Source organism: Thermobia domestica, chromosome 10 (genome assembly GCF_964235325.1).
Source record: "Thermobia domestica chromosome 10, izTheDome1.hap1.1, whole genome shotgun sequence".
NCBI classification, from domain to species: Eukaryota; Metazoa; Arthropoda; class Insecta; order Zygentoma; family Lepismatidae; genus Thermobia; species Thermobia domestica.
Genome location: NC_137463.1, coordinates 226,640,049 through 226,655,677, shown reverse-complemented (window position 1 = coordinate 226,655,677; position 15,629 = coordinate 226,640,049). Strand labels below are relative to the sequence as shown.

Here is a 15,629-nt window from a genome sequence, read left to right as displayed (position 1 = left end):
TCGTTCCTCAAGCCTCTCCAGAAACTAAATCCACTGCTGATGCAAATAGAATTCTTTCTCTGTATATATGGTCGCGGTGCCACCCAGGTCCGCCCTTTATGGGTTCCCGGGGCCCAACTTTAATTTTAAATGGAAGCAAGGGGTGAGTGGTACCTCGTTCGATAGATCTTGAAAAACTAAAAAGCGTTGTGGCAAAAGATCTTTCATATCGGGCACTGTGTTCAAAATGGCCGCCAAGACATATTGCCTCTATCAGATATAGTAAAACGTGCAGTACCACTAATATGAAAACGGTTGAACATAAACGAACCGAACAAACTCAAATAGAAAATGTCATGTGGCACATCGATTGATGGGGGCCCAGGGCGCAACTTTAAAATTATAAATGGAAACATAGGGTGAGTGATACCTCGTTCGACATATCTTTAAAAACTAAAGAATGCTGTTGCAAAAGATTGTTCATATGGGTCACCAACATGTTACCTGCATCAGGTAAAACGTCCAGTATCACTAATATGAAAACACCAGAACAAATATTCGAATAGGAAATCACAGAGGGTATTTATCATTCTATAGCTCGGGAATGTTGCAACAGTCGAAAAGATGATTAGAGTGAAAGTGCCATAATGGAAAGGAAGAAATCTAACTCCTAGAAAATTATCGCTCCAACCTCACTCCGTAAGTGAGTGAAGTTATTATCGGTAAAATTGCAAATGAGAGCCTTAGTTTTTGCAAATTGTATCTACGAAACAAAGTTATTTGAAATGTGTTTTTATAAGAGATAAATGTCTCTGTAATGGGATAAAATATGTAAAATTCTTGTTAAATGGTACCTTCCATTTTGATTGCGGGCAATGGTTTGATGCAAAAATGAATCAGCTGAAATGCGAAACCAATTTGTCGAACAGTGCAATTTTAGAACAATGTTTACAAACGTTGGTTTTGTTCAACAATCGTCTGCATGATATTGGTTCGCTTCTTTTTCTTCTATGTCTTCTTGCATGTGATAGAATATGAGTTTCACTGAGATGTCCGCAGTTACATTCCGAATAACTTTCAACGGTAATTTCAGTTGTGATCCTTAGTAACGAAACGGCTAAACCATGGTTTGCCGCTTTATCCAGTGTAAAGAAAGAGTAGGATTGAAGCCCATTTTATCCAGTGCATACCTGAGCGTTAAGGGGGGCTATAGTCCTTATAGCTATAGCAAAATAAAGTTGTATTTTCTCAAATTGGGCTATGTAAAGTATTACATATTTCTATTCAGTTATTTAACAAAACCACAATAGCCCATACATTATTTAGTGTAGCTTGGAAATATCTAATAACGCAAATGGCATGGACGGTGCAATGCGCATCAACTGTACCTTAGCGTCAAACACTGTGATCATGGTATAATATATTTCGAATGAATGAACGAACAAAGTTACAAAAAAACGAAAATTTAAATGTTTCTAAAGACTTTACTTCGAAAACGCGCTGACATATCACATCTCATTATGCAGATGCTTCCAAAAAACTTAAATGCTTATAACGCCATTTACAACAATTGCTATTTCAAATCGTTTCAGATATACCAAACACATGGGTAATGATTGTTATACTGCTTAAAATGACGTATTTGTAATAAATTTTTATAATGATTATTGCTTTCCTTTGCTTCTATAACATTACAACAATAGTTTTTGGTGGTTTTAATTACAAGTCGCGGTTCCATTATTTTAAGCAGTGTTGCCCTCTTAAATAAATTGCTAAATATTATTCTAAATATGTGCAAATAACGTAGATAAACTGCAAAATATTTTAAAATTGCTCGTAATTTGTTTCATGGTGCAAGAATGCTTATAGTCTTTGGGCTACTTATAATGTTAATGTTTAATTCTTAGTTCCAGCAATACATGTAAATGCAAATTGTAACTGAAATTAAATGTAACTGATACATTTTCAGTAACAGTAGTTGTTCCTCCTAAGCCTTAGGCCTGGTGTACACTTTAGATTAAGACCGTGCTTAATTAAAAGTTCTAATTACACCCTAATTACATTTCACTTGCTTTAGTTTGACCACCGACCACCTCAAACTCGATCCATACCATATAGCTATATGCAATTATTCAAGGACTTACAGTTAGTAATACACAGTGTTCACTTTTGTTTTGTTTTGTTTTAGTTTAACGTCCCACAGTTATGCTAGGGCGGCTAAAGGAGACGTGGAGCTAATGATGGTAGTGGAATCCGAACCACTTCAGTCGTTCAACTTTACCCCTACTGGAAATCGAACTCGGGACCACGAGAACCGAAATCAAGAGTGCTAGTTGCTAGACCAAATGGGGGTCCTTACTTGTGTTGATTTAAATCATTCAGTCAGTGTTGCCAGATCTGAAGATTAAAAAGTAGCGTGTCTGTACTCCGAAAGTAGCGAATTCGAATTATTTGTAGCCCAAATATATAGAAATAAATACTGATGGTGCTAATGAAATAATTTGATATGAGCTGGAAAGTGTACTGGACGTATTGCAAGAAGAAATTATGATCGATGGACGAAAACAATTCTAGACTGGATATCACGAGACAAAAACAACCTAGGAAACCTCCGCATACAAAAAGGTGTGACGAAATCAAGAACCACTGAGGAGTAACCTGGAAAAGAATTGCCCAAGTTAGATAGTTGTGGGGAAGACTTGGAAAAACCTTCATCTAGCAATGGATTGATAATGGTTGATTATGATGATGGTGATGATTTTATTATATCTGGGCCTCGGAGGTAAACTAAACCAAGTCATAATTTCGTAATTTTACAGAAGCGAAAAACCGGTTCCTCAACTAAGACTAAATATATAACTTTTACTAGGTAAGGTAGGGTAAAAATGGATCCAAAATTTAATGAAAATCATAGAACGAAAAAAATATTTTTGACTATTCAATCCATCATGTTGCAGCAAAACTACGAAAATTAATACAAAAGAAAACTAGAAAGTTAAGAATCACTTGTTTTGGCGAGTGAGAGAAAATAGATACAGGTAACTCGAATTACCTATATACTTATATAATATGTATGTCCATGTTTCGCAAGTAATTTTTAATCAATGCAATGACGTAATGAACGCAAGATTAGTTTTCTCGAATAAAGACTGCATGCAGACCGTTGAGAGCTCAGGAATAAGATTAATCTTTTGTTACGGCACTGAATATGTGTTTACGTAATGCATTACAACCTTATGAATTTGTATAAGAAACAGAATGCACTTAAAATGAGGCGCGAACTATGCGAAACATCGGACTTTGAATCTAACTTATTTTGTGATCCAACTCGAGACCTCACATAGCAAAGATGAATGTAGTAGCTCTCACCACAAGGTTCAGGACGTTCGTGTTATAGTGTGTCAATTAAACTTGGAGATGTGAAACGGTAATATAGCATGTCATCAATTTCAAACAAAATACACATATTGTAGTAATAATTTACCCTATTTGTTAAGATAATGAACGTTATATTTTGTCTTTAAAATGACAGTCAAAGCAGAATGTATTGAATAATAAATGAGAAATTGTAAATTTCAATTTCGGTACAATTTAATCCATACGTGCTGCTATGTGTTGCGTTATCCGTTAGGAGGTATTGAACAATTCTGATTCAAAGGAAGGAAATAAACTACTGTATAGTACTGGAGTTAATTTAATAGAGTTTAATTGTATACGCAGTTCTGAGGCTATATGAGACAAGGTCCATTGCTGAAAGTGAAATATGGGTTTATTAGGGTTTTAGCGTGATATACCCACTGATCATTGAACCTGGAACAGAGATGGAGTGGGTCAGTGGGTCGGTGGGTCAGTGGGTCAAGAGGGTCAAGATTTTCGAGTGGGTCAGTGGGTCGTGGGTCAACAGCAAGTGACCCACTGTGACCCACTACGATCCATCACCCACCATGACCCACTGTGACCCACCACCCACCATGACCCACTGCGACCCACCACCCACCATGACCCACTGCGACCCACTGACTCAGTATGATTTACCGACCCACTCTGCTCACTGCATTGTAGACAGTATCTTCTGAAGACTGGTAAATTTGTCTTCGTTTTACTTTCAAGACCTTCATTTCCCTTCCTTTTCCATTTGTTTATGTTTACTTACATGAGGTGAGTATATCTAACCAAGTGAAAAAAAGAACTTCAGGCACTTTTGGATATTGATATTTTTAATTGTAATAATAGCAATAGGACTTATACTACTACTTGGCTTTCGAGACCTGTGAGTTTTTACAGGAGCTAACTATAGTAAGTCTATTCATGGCTTTGGATTGATTATTTTAACAAAAGAAACACTTGTAAGAAATTATAACTTACAAATTATAATTTAAAATAAAGTGGGCTTTAAGCTTTGGTCAGTGTTTCTTTTGTTAAAAGGAGCTAACTACTGGAAAAAATACATTTTTGAATAACTGTAATATATAAATTATTATATAAAAAATTGAATGTAACAATGTGTGCCTCATCATCACGGTCAAATTACAAAGTCAAATGAAATTACTTTTGGTATATAGTTAGGCCTTAATCCTAACTGGGATGTTATATTGCTTTCATTATAATGCATAATATCCTAAGGAGGCAGTGAGAATCCGAATTTTTGCGAAAAAAAAATTAGTGTATTGAAAATAAACAGAATGTGTCCTAGCATTTTTTAAAATTCTCCTTTATCGGGGGAAGGGGGGGTGAGGCACTTTCTATATATGGAAAATTGGTAGTGAATTGGTTTGTAAAAATGATCGAAAACGATCGATGTTATTTAAGAAAAAAATCAGGAACAAAAAATACAGTGCTTGGCTTCATATATGCATTGCTTTCTACTATAATAATTGCTTAACCTTATGTTTATTATATGGAGCGTTTACAGCACAGGACAGTCAACCCATAAAGTTGTGAGAAAAATAGACATAAAATTTGTACTATAAGCTTAATTACACGAAAATTTTAAGTTTGGATTGTACGCATAATTATATGGAAAATTTTACACTTTTTTCCCCTTTACGTTGGTTTACTTACCTTGATTTGGAACTTTCAAATGTCATCCTTTTTCCCACTGAAAAGTATCGATAATTCAACAAGGAAATAATTATACTATAATAATTTAATTGAAATTCATAGTAATTTGGCACATGGCAAACAACAGTGTGGTAATTGAAGGGGAAAAAGGAGGGAAATTGTTATTCACCTCTGAAAACTTTCCAGGAACCTCTCGCTTTCTAGACGGCGGAGGGAACTTGGTAGTGGCATCAAACATTCATGTGTAATTACAAAAATTAAATTTATAAACAAATAAGAAATCATCAGTTTATCAGGCTTTAATTGATAATTTATTCACAAGATTCCCTATCCAAGGCCTGGTAGATGAAGTTTCTGTTCTCCATGAATCGACATTGCCAACTGACATGGTCGATATGGAATGATGTGGTATGGTGATACTTCTTGCTGAGTATTTCAAAACTGACCAAGAAAAATCGTTATCAGACTTAAGTGAGGAGTTCCAGAAATCGGGTAGAAGTATTATCAATTTCCACGACAGAGTGCGAACGGGGATTTCCCCTTATGAATTTACAAATGACTGATATTAGAAATAGACTAAGTGCTCAAACATTGTCTAACTTGTTCATCAATGTTAATAGTCACCGCTAGACAAGCTCAAAGTAGACGAGCTAGTTATTTCTTGGCTGAAGGATGGACATCATTCCGCTGCGGATGATTTACCACAAAAAAGTTACCAACAGGAAATAAACCCGATTTCAGATTTGTTTTAAGGTGGAAAATTACGAGTTACGGAAAATGTATACTTGTATTACTAATGGCTTATTTATGTTATTCAACTTTGTACCTAATTTTTAGTAAGTCTCTTCTTTGCTTTAGGTAAACTACTTTGAATAAATATTCATAATAATTGTAATTATGCATATTTGTAACTTAAATTTAATGTTGTTTTAGTGATTACACAAATTACAACTATGAGCATACTTTATGCAGATGCTCTCACATAGGGTACCCGAGCACCTTTATACACTATGAAAAACTGATTTTTTAAGTCTTTTGTAAGAAAAATACTGTGAACTGAGAAACCATAACCTTTTCCGTATTGTACAGGGGTATTTTCCTGTGAATAGAAGTTTCTTTTGGAATGCGTTGAGAAATTAACACTTGCAAGAATACTCTCTTAGTACAAGTATATTTTAGGCACACACTAATTTCCCCCACTCCTCGAAGTGCTTCAATTTTCCCTACTGACAAACACTTTACCATATTATATCGTAAAGGTCAGATCCACCGTTATTGTAACAGAGTGGTGCTTGAGCGATTGACTAGAAATTCAAACTCCGATTAGTGACAATTTCACAGTCTTGTTTTATTACAAGCCTAAACTCTTTAGTCAGTACAGAAAAGGCCGTGGATCGTGTTCAGAATTGATGACGATGGATTTTGGTGAGTCAGAGTAGTTCACAGTGGATGAGAGTGGTTCATGGTGGGTGGTGGGTCACAGTGGGTCATTGTGAGTGGTGGGTCACGGTGGGTCATCGTGGGTGGTGGGTCACGGTGGGTCGTGGGCCAGAGTGGGTCACGGTGGGTGGTGGGTCAGTGGGTCGTGGGTCACGATGGGTGGTGGGTCAGTGGGTCGTGGGTCAAGTTTTCATTCTGACCTGGAATACGCGCATGGAAAGCATTAGCACTAGCAAATTAGCTACGAAGAGGTACACCATACCATAATTCTCAAAATGAAAGGAAAAAATAAGCGGAAACGACAGACTGTACGAGAATAATACTTTCACTATTTTAATTTCGCAGTATTTATTTCGAGACTTTCGAGACGAGACCGAGATTTGGTACTCAAGACCGAGACCGAGACGGTATTTTTTACTCGTGACGAGACCGAGACGGAGACCGTTATTTATCAATCGAGACGAGACCGAGACTGTACAAAGTCTCGTCTCGATACCATCCCTAGTTTGGTTTGTAAAAATAATCGAAAACGATCGATATTAGTTGGGAAACAATTATTAATTGAGAAACAAAATATTCAGTGCTTCGCTTCACATATCCATTGCTTTCTACTATAATAATTGTTGAAGCTTATATTTATTATATGGAGCGCTTATGTAGAGCACAGGGCAATCAACCCATGAAGTTGTGAGAAAAGTAGGCATAATATTTGTATTGTAAGCTTCATTACACGAAAATTTTAAGTTCAGACTGTACGTTTAATTGTATGAAAAATTGTATGCTTTTTTCTTCCTTTACGTTAGTCTACTTACCTTGATTTGGGACTATCAAATTTTATCCTTTTTTTCACTGAAAAGTATCGACAATTCAACGAGGCAATAATTATACCATGATAATTTAATTAAAATTCATCGTAATTTGGCCCATGACAAACACTTTACCCTTTTATATCATAAAGGTCAGGTCCACCGTTATTGTAACAGAACGGTGCTTGAGCGATTGACCGTAGAAGTTCAAACTCCAATTAGTGATAATTTCACAACCTGGTTTTATTACAAGTGGAAACACTTTAGTCAGTAGAGAAGAGGCCGTGGATCATGTCAGAGTTGATGACGACGTGGTTACTCCGATGATAAATGTTTTCCCGACATTTTTTTTAGCTATTCAGTAGGTTGGTTGATTTGGAGTTCAGTGTCCCTTTCAACCAGAGGCTGTATGGGACGCAGACATACAGCTAACGTAGAATATGGATTATATGGGCTTCCACTAAGAACACGAGTCTTCCTCGCCAAAGGAACCTACGCTAACAAAGTAGTAAGGGTCCCACCTGATCTCACTCTTGATTATCCAATTTAGGGTCTCATGGACCATAGTGAATGAATCAGGGATGATTTGGCCTGGGATTGCGTCACCTATTGAAATTTTGCTTATGTTTATTCAGAGCCATGCACGCTGGTGCGAATGAGTCACAGGTACCTTGGCCCTGCTATGACGCCATTGAATTGGGAGTTTTGGATCAGATGTTATGATGATTCTTTAACATTACTAAAAATTTGGTCTTGATGATTCATTACGTTATGAAAGAGTACAGGTTTACGAATGCTTTCGTTCCCTTTTATGGCATAAAATTTGGAGATTGTTATCCCTTTGATGAGATGGACTAACACTGGTGCAAATGAAATCTTTAGTTTTACGTCCCACGATTATGCCGGTTAGGCTAAAGGAAACGGTGACGATGAGAAATGAATGAATTGGTGGGAGAAAAATGGAGTATCCCGAGCATAATGTTACCCACCACAAAACTACTTTCGCGGTTTTTCAACCAGGGACCACAAACAGCAAAGGTGAACGCTCTACCACTGAGCCACCGCATCCCTACTGGTATGATTGAATTAGAGGTATTTGGTTCGAGCTAATATGTTCGTTTGACATCACTGAACTGGGATTTTTAGCTTGGAGATTATGATGGCTTTTTTCTTTTCCTTTTATGGGTATAAAATCACTAAAACAAGGTTTGATCTCTTTCTTGATGATCTATTACATTATGAATTAGTAGATCCCAGTAATAGTATAAATTAGTATTAGTATTAATATGAAACTCCAAAACTTTGGAGTTCCTCCGTGGCTAACCGGTTAGCGTATGCGCCTTTAACGTGGGAGACCAGGGTTCGATTCCCGGAAGGAGCTCATGCGGTTTGGATTTCACGTTAATTAGTAGGTTCTATCCTCGCTGCTGAACGGGACGTTAAACTCAAAATCAACTTAACTCGAAAACTTTGGGAGGAATACTTTATTTTGGTTAAGGTTTAGTTTTCATTCATGGAACTTATGGGACTCGAACCATGATATTCAATTGTCAAAAAGTGTGTCCAGGAAAGCATATATTTATTTGAGACGCATAAAAGAGGGGGAGGGGCGATCCCGGACTTGGTTAACAATAATAATTTATATTGTATTCGTTTGTGGATTAAATAAAACTGTTGGAAAGATTTAAAAAGCTTCTTCCTGCATTGACTTATAATCATATGTTGAAAAGGTAACGTCAACTAAATCGTGTTATATATGCTTACGTATTCGATTCTTGGTGCTAGTTTAGGAAATGTTGAATTTAACGCCCCCTCGAGGCTAAGGGAGACGACGATGATGAGAAATGATAGGACGAAACAGGAAAAAACATGAACTCACTTGCTTGCGGATTGAAGCAGGGACCTCACACATTAGAGACAAGCGCTGAGCCACCGTGCCCCATTCGGTGTGAGCAATTTTACGTATGAAAAGAACATGGACATGTTATGTTACATTAAACATTTCTGCTCGTTGTTACGCATACGAGTTTGTTGTGAAATTGCAGAATCTGCTTTTACGAAGAGTATAATGTCAGTTCGTTTATTGAATATCTCTAAGAGGTGTAAAGGAGGAACGATTCCGGACCTCATTAATTTATATCGTTTTTGTTCGCAGATTAAATAAAAATGATGCAAAGATAAAAAAGCTGCTTCGTGCATTGGTTTATAATCATATGTTTAGAAGCAAACGTCAGCTATATTGTGTTACATGTGCTTACGTATTCGTTGTCAGTATCATTGCCATTGTTTTGTTATTGCCTATTAAACATATACAGTATTTAACTGTCAATGGTTTACTTTGAAAGGATATATTTATTCTTTGAGAAGGATAAAAGGGATGGGATGATCTGATTTTGGACCTAGTTAGTACCTCTCGTTTCCGTTCGTGGATTAAATAAAAAGATGACTCTTTGCTTAAAACTGATTAGTTAATTGTTCGAGCGATTTTTTAAAAACGCTCAGCGTTTGTTGGTCAGTAAGCGCTTCATTAATGGAAACAGTGTTGCCAGATTTTTCTTACCTAAACTGCTCCGACTCTTTTCGAAACAGTTCCGCAGAGTGCAAGAATTTTCAAACTAAAAATTTTTCGAACTAAAAAAATGAAACAAAAATTTTTCGAACTAAAAAATTTCAAAACTAAAAATTTTTTCGAACTAAAAAATGAAAAATATTTTTGAACCAAAAAATGAAACAAAAAATTCAAACAAAAAAAATTCTAACTAAAAATTTTGAAACTAAAAAAAATAAAATCAAAACTTTCTGGAACGAAATTTTTTAAACTTAAAATTTTCGAACTTAAGATTTCAAACCAAATTTGAAAATTAAAAACTTTTCAAACCAAATTTCCAAACAAATTTTTTCGAACTCAGAAAGTTTCTAACTTAAAACTTGCAAATCGAAATTTCAAACTAAGTTTTCGATCTAAAATTTTGAACTTAAAAAATTCGAACTCAAAGTTCAAACTAAAAATTTTCGAACTCAGAAAGTTTTAAAATCAAAATTTGAAATTCACGTTTCCAATTAAAAATATTTTCGAACTACAATTATCAAACTCAAACTTTTCGAAAATCTTAACAGAGATTGAAAGTGATCACCTAAACACATTACATCGTAGAATTGTGAATTGTTGCTAAAGTTGAAAGTGCAGTCAGTTTAACGACTTTTGGTTTACTGATTTGAATTTAAATTATCTTGGAGAAGTATTCAGGATTAAATTTGATATATGATGATGAACCGTTTGACTAGTCATTGCTAGTCATTTATTTCGTAACGGAACATTGAAATGAAGTCTTAAGCTCATCTCTCAAGACAAGCTATCTAGTCAGCCCTAAATCACAAATTTTTCATTTTTTTACTTCGAAAAAAACTTTTAGTTTTGAAATTTTTTAGTTCGAAAAAATTTTGTTTCATTTTTTTAGTTCGAAAAATTTTTAGTTTTGAAATTTTTTTAGTTCCAAAAACTTTTAGTTTGAAAATTCTTGCACTCTGCGGAACCGTTTCGAAAAGAATCGGAGCAGTTTAGGTAAGAAAAATCTGGCAACACTGTTTCCATTAATGAAGCGCTTACTGACCAACAAACGCTGAGCGTTTTTAAAAAATCGCTCGAACAATTAACTAATCAGTTTTAAGCAAAGAGTCATCTTTTTATTTAATCCACGAACGGAAACGAGAGGTACTAACTAGGTCCAAAATCAGATCATCCCATCCCTTTTATCCTTCTCAAAGAATAAATATATCCTTTCAAAGTAAACCATTGACAGTTAAATACTGTATATGTTTAATAGGCAATAACAAAACAATGGCAATGATACTGACAACGAATACGTAAGCACGTGTAATACAATATAGCTGACGTTTGCTTCTAAACATATGATTATAAGCCAATCCACGAAGAAGATTTTTTAAATTTTGCATCATTTTTATTTAATCTGCGAACAAAAACGATATAAATTAATGAGGTCCGGAATCGTTCCTCCTTTACACCTCTTAGAGATATTCAATAAACGAACTGACATTATACTCTTCGTAAAAGCAGATTCTGCAATTTCACAACAAACTCGTATGCGTAACAACGAGCAGAAATGTTTAATGTAACATAACATGTCCATGTTCTTTTCATACGTAAAATTGCTCACACCGAATGGGGCACGGTGGCTCAGCGCTTGTCTCTAATGTGTGAGGTCCCTGCTTCAATCTGCAAGCAAGTGAGTTCATGTTTTCTCCTGTTTCATCCTACCATTTCTCATCACCATCGTTTTGCGGGGGCGTTAAACTTAAAGTTTCCTGAAACTAGCACCAAGAATCGAACTCGGGACGAATGCAACGTCTATAACGTAGTAATCAACATACGTAAAGTATCCATGTTCACCCCTAATGCGGAACAAAATGGATCACAAAGTACATATCAAATTTAAGGAAATAATCTTAAGTACACCACCAAATAATCATATAACGTAATAAGGCTCCAAAATCAATCATAGATAAGCATCAAAGGAAACGGACTATACATATAACCTATAAGGTAAAAAATAAAGATAACAATCTCCAAAATTTTATACCCATAAAAGGAAACAAAATAAACCCCTCAGTGGAACTACCCCATAAATGTAGAGTATGGCCTAACATCACGTGACCCCATGACGTAATCCTAAAGGCGATGCTAAGGTGGGTGCAGGGGCGTATCAAAGGGAACAAAAATAAGGTAGGCTATATATACATCCTATAAGCTATAAAAGGAAATAACATTCTTCAAATTTATACCATAAAAGAAAACTAACTAAACCCCTCAGTGGAACTACCCCATAAAGGTAGAGTATGGCCTAACAGCACGTGACCCCATGACGCTATCCTAAAGGCGATGCTAAGGTGGGCGCAGGGGCGTATTTAAGATAACAAAAATAAGGCTGGCTATATATACACCCTATAAGGTGAAAAAGGAAATAACATTCTTCAAATTTATACCATAAAAGAAAACAAAATAAATCCATAGTAAGACTACCCCATAAAGGCGGAGCGTAAAACTATGTAAACTAGAGGGGTTGTGGCGCAAAATTTCAGCGGGCGTCACACTCCAGGGGCTGAAAAGTTAAAATCAGGTAACACAAAATAAGCTATACATACACCTGTACTCCATCATAAGGTAACTATCTCCTAATTTTATGCCGTAAAAGGGAACAAAATCAACAACCTACCCCATAAAGGCGGACGGGGTATGGCCTAGGGGCGCCGGGGGCGCAAAAGTTAAAATTATATACCGCAAAGTAAACTATACATACACCTGTATTCCATTAAAAAGTAACAATCTCCAAAATTTTATGCCTTAAAAGGAAACAAAATCAACCCCTCTCGGCAAAACTACCCCATAAAGGCTTGACCTAACAACACGTGACCCAAAAAAGACATGGCCTAACATCACGTGACCCTATGACGTCATACCACGTAACCCCAAAAAATGGGCGGAGGGCGCCCGGGGCGCAAAATTTTGGCGACGGCGGCGGGCGCCAAACTCCAGAGGACGGAAAAATTAAGATCAAGTGGGGCGAGTACTGCTAACAACGTAGCCGCAAAAAGATTTTACTATTCGCTTGTATATATATATATATATATATATATATATATATATATATATATATATATATATATATATATATAAAAGTATAAGTATTAGCGTGTGTATGTACCATTTCAAGTAACGGTTCACTTTCGGCATCATTTTTGTAGCACAAACATCATACTTCGGCACCTGAAAGCTGAAACAGCACGATGAAGATGACACCGATTTTATGTTTCTGTCACAAGTTCCCAAATCGGTGTGAGGTAAATTGAATAATCTTCTGTATAATTGTAATAACACAAATTAACTTTTGGTAGACTCTGGTGGAGACTTACGTTAGAAGTACGTGTCGCTAGGACACCATAAAACTACAAGTACTCCAAAAATAATAATAATAATAATAATAAATAATAATAATAATAATAATAATAATAATAATAATAATAATAATAATTTTTCCACTGGGCTCGCTCGCGCTCGCGCTCACTAGCACTCGCGATCACTTCTCTCAACTGAGCTCGCACTCACTCGGGCTCGCACTCACTCGCGCTCGCACTCAACTATTTCAACTGGGCTCGCACTCACTCGAGCTCGTGCTCAACTGTCTCAATTGGGCTCGCGCTCACTAGCGCTCGCCATCATTTCTCTCAACTGAGCTAGCACTCACTCAGGCTCGCGCTCATCTCATCATCACCGTCTTTTTAAGCCTAAAGGCATTTCACCTGGTTACAAACATTACGAATGTTGTAACATAGAAGCGTTTGTAGAAGTCTTGCTGGAAATAAATGTAATTTATAGATTATTATTATTATTATTATTATTATTATTATTATTATTATTATTATTATTATTATTATTATTATTATTATTATTATGGAAGATTCAATAATTCAATGCAGTATCTGAAATCGCAAAAAAGATCAGATCAATGAGCGGCAGGAAAGAGGAGAGACGTGAAGGATATAGGATTCACGAAGGGGTAGCCGTCAAACATAGTTTGGGAAATGCTGTCTTGGAAGAAATTGTATGATTGAAGTAAGAGTAATCAAAGGTCCTCTAAAGTTAATTGAAATGATAACATAGTACTAATGAAATGTCAGTTACATTTGACGTGATAATCGAAAAATTCATAATTTATATTGTCCATGGGATTTTGAGAAGCTGAAAAATAATACTACATCTTGAATGAATTTCAAACAGCGATAGGAAGAGAGACAAGCAAACACCATAAATAATCATTACATAAAAATCTAAAATAATTAATATATGCAATTAAAAAAAATGTATTGATTGGAGCTTAATATTCTTTTCAACACAGAGGCTATACGTTACGCGACATACTATTTAAAATGGAATCCAAATTGCTTTTGAAGTCTGTATCTCAGGCAAGCCCTACTGGGAACAAGGGCGCCGATTTCTCTGTAACTTTGGGGGGCCCATTCATAAAAAAGTGCATATAACAATACATATAACAAGAGAAAATACATATAAAATACATATTCATAAAAATACAGAGAAAATACATGAGCTTTGGGTTCCCCCCACCCTCCCAGGATCGGTGCCCTTGACTGGGAACCAAATCCAGCATCACTTCTATTATTCAGTTCTTGTACAGTATATTTGAGTGTCTTCATTAACGAGTGTGTAGGTAAAGAAGAGAATATGCCGAAAAGGCTTCGACAACAGAGGAACAGGAGAGACAGAATATACGTTATTGAAGGAGAGTACAGGAAATCCAGAAATTCAGAGCAGAGCAAAGCAAGGAAAAGAATAAGAAATATAATGTGCAAATGCACGAAAATGAAACAAATTGGCATAAGAGCAATACACTAAAATCGTACATTCCAGTACAATATTGCTTAATGGAAATAAAAGGCAACAGTCGAATATTCTCAAAGATGACCAGGAGTTTTATGAGGGAATCAATGCGGTGCAAGGAATGCATATAAACTTTGTATGGGATGAAGACGAGGAATTGTTTGAAAAAGACACACAGAGGAATACGATTTAGCATTTCAATTTCAAATTATGAATTTGAGGAATATTATAAATATCCCAGGGATAAACTTAGTCAACATGTAAAATTTGTCCGATTGGGCATGCCTTAGGTACCATTGCAAGTGTGAACGTTTATCACTATTTCTCTATTCAGAAAAGAATAAAAATATATTCATTTTGGGGAATATTTTCTTCTGATTAATTACAACATTGTTTCGAGGATTATTCCTCAATTATATGATCGATCATAATCATTTCTCTTCCGATCGTGGCTATTATCATTGTACTATACTGTATATCATTATTGTAGTGTAAAATACTGTATAAGAGTCTGAATACTTCGTTTCACCACTTTTCTGCTTAATAGATTTTCATCATATGTTATGCTTATTTTGTGTTTTCGCCTAACATTCTAAGAACGAATGCTTATATTGTTTCATGGTATATTGACCACACAGTTGTAGATTGGTATGCACCGCACTTAAAATAGCCTAATGGCCCATTTTCCTATATTTCTCTCACGCTCTCTCCACACTACTTCAAATAGTAGCCGGCTATGGATCTGGTACCGTGGGAAAGAGTATTATGGTTTCTTTCAGATGAACACGATATTTTGTGGATGTGGTATTTATAGATTCGTATTCTTCAAGCTGCGTCTTGTAGGAAAGGCAACCTTTCTTTTCTTCCAGTTCCTCTCTTATCAATATGAGTCAGCTTTATTTCACGAAGCACTTGTTCTTTGAAACATTGTT

The 15,629-nt window shown here is 35.8% G+C and overlaps 1 protein-coding gene across 1 annotated transcript in view; it reads left to right on the top strand.

Moving 5' to 3' along the window:
- LOC145663022 (uncharacterized) overlaps positions 1–15,629 on the top strand; it is a 120,772-nt gene that overhangs the window by 52,649 nt on the left and 52,494 nt on the right. The window lies entirely within an intron of this gene.